The sequence below is a fragment of the Malaclemys terrapin genome, chromosome 11 (assembly GCF_027887155.1).
Source record: "Malaclemys terrapin pileata isolate rMalTer1 chromosome 11, rMalTer1.hap1, whole genome shotgun sequence".
In the NCBI taxonomy this organism is placed as follows: domain Eukaryota; kingdom Metazoa; phylum Chordata; order Testudines; family Emydidae; genus Malaclemys; species Malaclemys terrapin.
In genome coordinates this window covers 65,286,667-65,293,505 of record NC_071515.1, presented here as the reverse complement: position 1 = coordinate 65,293,505, position 6,839 = coordinate 65,286,667, and positions in this window count along the sequence as shown.

Genomic DNA, 6,839 nt, shown 5'->3' with positions numbered 1-6,839 from the left:
TGCCTGCGCTGCTCTTTCCCACAGGCATTGCCCCCCAGCTCCCGTTGGCCACAGTTTCCGGCCAATGGGAGTGCGGAGCCAGTGCTTGGGGTGGGGAGAGCGTGTGGAGCCCGTGGCCCCCCCACCTAGAAGCCGGACCTGCTCGCCACTTCCAGGGCACAGCGCGGTGCCAGGACAGGTAGGGCCTAGCCAGCCTTAGACCCGCAGCACCGCCGACCGGACTTTTCATGGTCTGGTCGGCAGTGCTGACCGGAGCCACCAGGGTCCCTTTTCGACCGGGTGTTCCGGTTGAAAACTGGACACCTGCCAACCTTAGCTGAAACCTAAATAGCTAGGCCAAAACATCCAAACGTGGGTGTCTAAAGTGAACCATTGAAATCCACGTTTCAGGGCTGAAATAAATCTGATCTGAGCACTTACAGTTTCAATTGATCTGAGTGAGAGTTGTGGGAGCTTGATACCTCTTAAAATCAGGCCAGAATTACTTAGGTGCCTAAATATGAATTTAGAATCCTTAGATAGGCTGGGATTTTGGAAAGAGCCCGAGGGCGTTACATGTCCAACTCCCGCTGAATTTCAGAAGGAATTTGGCACTGAACTTCCTTGGCCCCTTGAAAATCAAAGCCCAGAGCTTTACAATGTTGGCCTCTAGATAAAAAGTATCTGAATGACTTAGGAGCCTAATGCCACTGGAAGTCAATGGGACTTAGTTTCCTAAGTCACTCCGGAACTTGGAGAATTTTGCCTTGTACTTTTACCTTATTTACATGACATTTAGGGAAAAAAACATATCTAATTACTTCATACACTTCAGCTAGTTGGCTGTTAAGTGTCTGATAATGTTCTGGATAGGTTTTTTTTGTGATGTGCATAAGATTATTTTTGTTTATGAGATTAGTATCTGTCTATATGATTATTTCTATGTGTGCATTCAGCTATGTGAAATATGTATTTCATTATAGTATGCTGACAAGCTATTAATAGTGGAGAGAAAAGTGTAAGTTCATCATTGCATGTCTCACCTTTTCCATCTTGATTGATTTTTCCTTTTTCTTTTTCTTTATGGCTGAGTACACTGATGGTTATATAAGCAGGATCTGAATGAGCTCCCCTGACATCTAGTGATGAGCTGGAGGAAAAGACTCCAGGAGCAGACCGTGTTTGCACAGACAAACCTACTCCGTCTAGGTGCACAGCAGATGAAGCTGGTTTGGGGTTACAAATCATTGTAGGATTTGCATGCATGGGGTAATGAAATGTTGTTATCCTTAGTGTATGAGTAAAGGCAGCAGAAATGTGTTTAGCAGGTCCTGATTGAGGGGTCACCCTCAACTGAACCTCACTTGCTAAGCAGGGGTAGTGATGCCAAATCCTAATGGAGATGAGAGTGGGTAAGAACACGTGTTCCTACCTGGAGGTGTGGATTGTGCCCAAAGAGTTCTAGACGGCATTTGAGCTGATTCTTTCCAGTGTTTAATGGCAGAGCTGATAAGACTCAATTGAGAGTTCGTGTTTCTGGTGGGTGATTGCTAAGCCTTACACCTTGTGTGGGGCAATGGGAGACCATACAGACACTACACTGGCTGTGAGGTTCCCCACTCCCTGCGGAAATCGCTGAGAGCTGAAATCACCAAGAGCTGGGTTAAGTGGTGGAACCTCAGAATGTGACATTGCAAGAGCAGCAAGCAGCAGTGGCTAGTGGCAGCAGAGAGACAGTGGCCACGTGCCACGGCAGAGAAGCAGTGGCAGCAGACAAGCAACAGCAGCTGTGAGCCAGTTGCAGAGGCAGCAGCAGAAGCTTTGCTCAATGCCACCCACTCCAGGGGTAGGACGTGAAACCCATGAATGCATCTCTGAACTCTAGATCTTCACTAGCCCAGGAGAGCCAAACTGTGAGTAGGGTGCAGCAGAGGGAGAAGAGAGCGGTATGTTAAGGGACAATCATTCATCGGACTTTCCCACCACAAGATGGGAAACTGAGACAAAGGACACTGCTCAACATTGCTTATGGTCCCATGCTTTTGAATGGGGTCGTGGGGCTTTCCCAAATTAATGCTGGGTTCCCTTTCCCTTGTGATAGATGTTTTCTTTGATATACACAGATGCAGTGCTTCCGAGGGGGGAAGTGTTGCCTCTTAGAAGTATTAGATTTCCCCACCTTACTGGGTAGGGGCTCGAGCCAGTTCTTTTTCTGCGTTTGTCAAGGCTGTATCCCCACTTTGAACTTTAGGGTACAAATGTAGGGGCCTGCATGAAAACTTCTAAGCTTAACTACCAGCTTAGGTCTGGTCCGCTGCCACCATCCCAATGGATTCCCTCCCTGGGAAGCCTTGAGAAACCTTTCACCAATTCCCTGGTGAATACAGATCCAACCCCCTTGGATCTAAAACAAGGAGAAATTAACCATCCCCCCTTCTTTCTCCCACCAACTCCTGGTGAATACAGATCCAACCCCCTTGGATCTAAGACAAGGAGAAATTAACCATCCCCCTTTCTTTCTCCCACCAACTCCTGGTGAATACAGATCCAACCCCCTTGGATCTAAAACAAGGAAAAAATCAATCAGGTTCTTAAAAAGAAGGCTTTTAATTAAAGAAAAAGGTAAAAATCATCTCTGTAAAATCAGTATGGAAAATAACTTTACAGGGTAATCAAACTCAAAGAGCTCAGAGGACTCCCCTCTAGTCTCAGGTTCAAAGTACAGCAAACAAAGATAAACACTCTAGTAAAAGGTACATTTACAAGTTGAGAAAACAAAGTAAAACTAAGATGCCTTGCCTGGCTTTTCACTTACAAGTTTGAAATAGGAGAGACTTGTTTAGAAAGATGGGGAGAACCTGGATTGATGTCTGGTTCCTCTTAGTCCCGAGAGCGAACGCACTCCCAAACAAAAGCACAACAAAAGCCTTCCCCCAACCCCCAAGATTTGAAAGTATCTTGTCCCCTTATTGGTTCTTTGGTCAGATGCCAGCCAGGTTACTTGAGCTTCTTAACCCTTTACAGGGAAAAGGATTTTGGAGTCTCTGGCCAGGAGGGATTTTATAGTACTGTACACAGGACAGCTGTTACCCTTCCCTTTATAGTTATGACAGCGTTGTTAAGAGGAACCCCTAGATATTGAACCTGGCCTTTTGTTGCTGACACCACCTGCCAGAAAGGTTACAGCTAGAACATAAGGGATGGGTATAACAGCTTCATTTTTTTCATTGTCTATAATTATTCTGGGACATATAGTATTTGTGAAACAGCATCAGAGGAGTAAAGTTTAAAAGAACTGATTCAAGATTTCTGTCATATCATAATGAGAAGGCGTAGAGGCAATAATTTGAGAAAACAACCTCGGTTATATGGGGAAACAGAAAACCCACACTGTGGAATATAAGCATGATTAATATTTCTATTTATATTAACATAATGACTCCACAAAAGAATCGTAGGGTGTTTTGCAATTTAAACGCACTTAAAAAAGAACTGAACGTATATTTTGTACAATTTTACTTAAAAATGCATATAATAAATCCATCACACAAGAAGCAGCTTCCACGTCAAAGGGGAATAAAGAGTAAATACTCTAGCTCTAAATGTCTTCAAATTACATTTAGGGGTAATCAATACATCTTTGGCTTTTAATTTGAAAACACAAGCAAGAATATAGGAAAGAGAAATTGAAAGAGACGTTCTAATCCAATGCTTTTTAGAATCTTACAGGTGATATGTGAGGAGTAAATGTCAAAAAATTCAGGGCCAGATCCTCAGTTGATGTAAATCAAAATAGCTCCATAAAGCTCCATTTTATGCCATCTGTGGATCTGACCGTCTGTTTAAATAAGTCTTCAAATTTAAGACATTGCTGAAACCTTTGGGGTTTGCCAAACTTCATGGGAAATCATATAGGAACATGCTTTCTCAAAAGATCGCAGGTGCTTTTTGCTTCTGTTTGGGCCAGACATACTGCAAGAATAACTTTTCTAATATGTTCACCACTTTTGCTTCTGTTCCTAGACAGACCAGGATGCACAGATAAAATGATAAACAGTGGGGAAATTAAAAACTCCAGGCTTTTCAGAACTTCAATGAAAGTTCAGTTTGAGTTTTGGATTCAGACTCAAAAGAGGTTTTTATTTCATCCAGATTGGTTTGTCACCTTTAATAGGAGAAAAGCAATCCTATGTTTAAAGAAGAGGACTGGGACAGCAGAGATCTGGATTCTAATCCTGGCTCTGACACAGAATTCTGTGCTTCAGTTCCTCCATCTGTAAAATGAGGAAAATATTTCCCTACCTCAGAGGGGGTGTTTTCTGTTTAATGTTTGTAAATAGCGTTGTGATCCTTCAAAACAAGGTGCTATAGAAATGGGAAGTATTGTTTATAAGTAAACAAAAGTAATATGAAATCTATCATATTTTGCCTACAGCGCAAGGATTTCAGTATCAAAATAATAGGCAGGTTGGATTTTTTTTCCTTTTTCCTGTGAAAAATGACAATTGTTCATTTGAAATTTTTTGTTTGATTTGTTTTCTTTGTTTTTTTATAGGAAACCTCTAAATGAAACGAAACAACAATTTTTATTATATTTAGCTTCAAATGGAAAGTTTTTCATTTAGATTTGATTTGAAATGAAGTTTTTGGTTTGACTTTCTCTCCAGCTTTGAATACTGAACTGTAACAAATAAATGAAATGAAAATATTTTCTTCGCATAGATAATACAATATTTTGTTTCATTTTTGTTTTGATATTTTCCATCCAAAAATCAAAATTTTCGGTCAAAAATGACATTTTCCTACAAATGATTTTATTTTTGCTGAAACCACATATTGTGGAGGGAAAAATTTGCAATTGAAAATAGGACCAAACAAGCTAGCAAACATATAAGCAAATACTTACATCCCATTGAAGTCAATAAAACGTAAGCACATAAGTATATATGACATTCCAGGGTGCAATCCAGATCTGTAAGGGGATGAGTCATCACTTGCCCTGCAACCTGGGTGTCCTATACAATTTTGATGCTTTGGCTCCCCACAAACAGCCAAACAGCATGTAGGACACACCCTAAGTATCTGTGTAGCCACAGCCCTGGCTCAGCAGTTCTGACCCCAACTGCCTGTCAGCAATCACCAGCCACACTCTGGCTTCCAGCAGCCTTGGTTACTACTTGCAGGGTGACCCCAACACACTCTTAGTTCCAGATTTCCCCTCCCCCACCAAAAAAACACTTGTGTTTTGCACAGTGCAGCCCTCTCCTGAACAGTACAGATATATTAGGTCCATTTGCCAGTCTAAGGGGATCCACATACAATAGGCTGCCACCTTCAATGATTCACAACACTGGATTTGTTTTGATTAAAAAAATAAAACAAGTTTATTTAACTACAAAGAGAGATTTCAAGTGAGTACAAGAAATGAGGCAATAAAGTCAGAAATGGTTACAAGAAAAATAAAGATAAACCGCTTTCTAAATTTAACAGAATAGACTTGGTTCAAGGTGAAGTCGCTTACCACATATTTTCAGTACATAGCTGATCAAACTCTCAGGCCAGGATCTGTCCCCAAAGTCCAAAGCCTGTTTCTTTTGTCGTCTTAGGTGGGAAAGATCGATGGGTAAGGAGAGAGAACTTGGAGTATTTTTGCCTCTCATTTTATAGTTCAGTCAATTTCTGCTGTGAGGCTGGAGTCAAGGAGTCTGGTAGTGAAAGAAGATTCATGCTGCTGTTTGCTAAGCTGCAGATCTGTTTGTTCCTGTCCCCCTTCCTTGCCAAAGATTGGCCATTTGAGAGGTGATTGTCCATCAGATTTGATGACACCTAGCTAGAGGCATCAGCTTTGACCTTTGTCTTTGAAAAACAGGTTTATCCATTCTCCAGACTTGTCTCCTAAACACACTTCAGTCATGATTTCAGCTTATGTTCATATTATGTGTGGTTAAGTGCTTACCCAATCTCTCTCTTGCACACACATTCTCTCTCTCTATCCCCCCCCACTCATATCTCTTAGGTTATTATATTGTTGGGCTCTTGATAAGAGTAATACTTCTCTTACAGTCTATTTTTCTCTTTCTCTGTGTTTCTCCCCTGGCTAAAACTCAGCACTGCTACTACCAGTATCTAAGTTCATCTCTGATATTTAATTTAAATGGCTCCAAGCTGATTTTCTTATCCTATGTTTCATCCTACCATCCCTTTTAAACAAAAAAACAAACAACCCCCCCAAAAAATAGAGAGAAAGAAATGGCAATAACCTAGCATTTTCTAGCCTCCACAGATGAAAATAATTTTCTGAACTCTGAAACATCTGTAGGAGGAAAACAATCTCCTATGTGAAGGTAACTGTGGATACAGTAGGAGACTTTAAGGCAATATAATATCCTGCTCCAAAGAGCCCCCCCCCCACCAGGTCTGTCAGCACAGTGATGGACAGTGCTAACTGATCGCTCCCAGAAGTATCTCTTATTTGAGGTGGTGCTTTGAGGAAGTATATAAGATTTCCTTCTTCTGCCTGCCTTCTAAGAACTTGATATGCAGTACCTGATGATGGCTTGAGTTTGGGAAGGGTATAGCCAATAGCCGCATAGTTTGAGCAATATCTGCCCACACCTTTAAGCCTTCTTCCACCTTTGCTCTGACATCCTCTCTTTGAATCTCCCCAGTGATTTCTGGTCACCTACTACATTACATTCAAGTTTCTTGTTTATCCTCATTTGCGAGGTCCTATGTAACCTTGCCCACACCTACATCTCTACCCTCATTTCCCTCCATTCACACTCACGTCCCTTTTCACCCTATCACTACCTTTATCTCCCTGAAATCTCAGCTTCCAACCTTCTGCCATAGTACTGCTG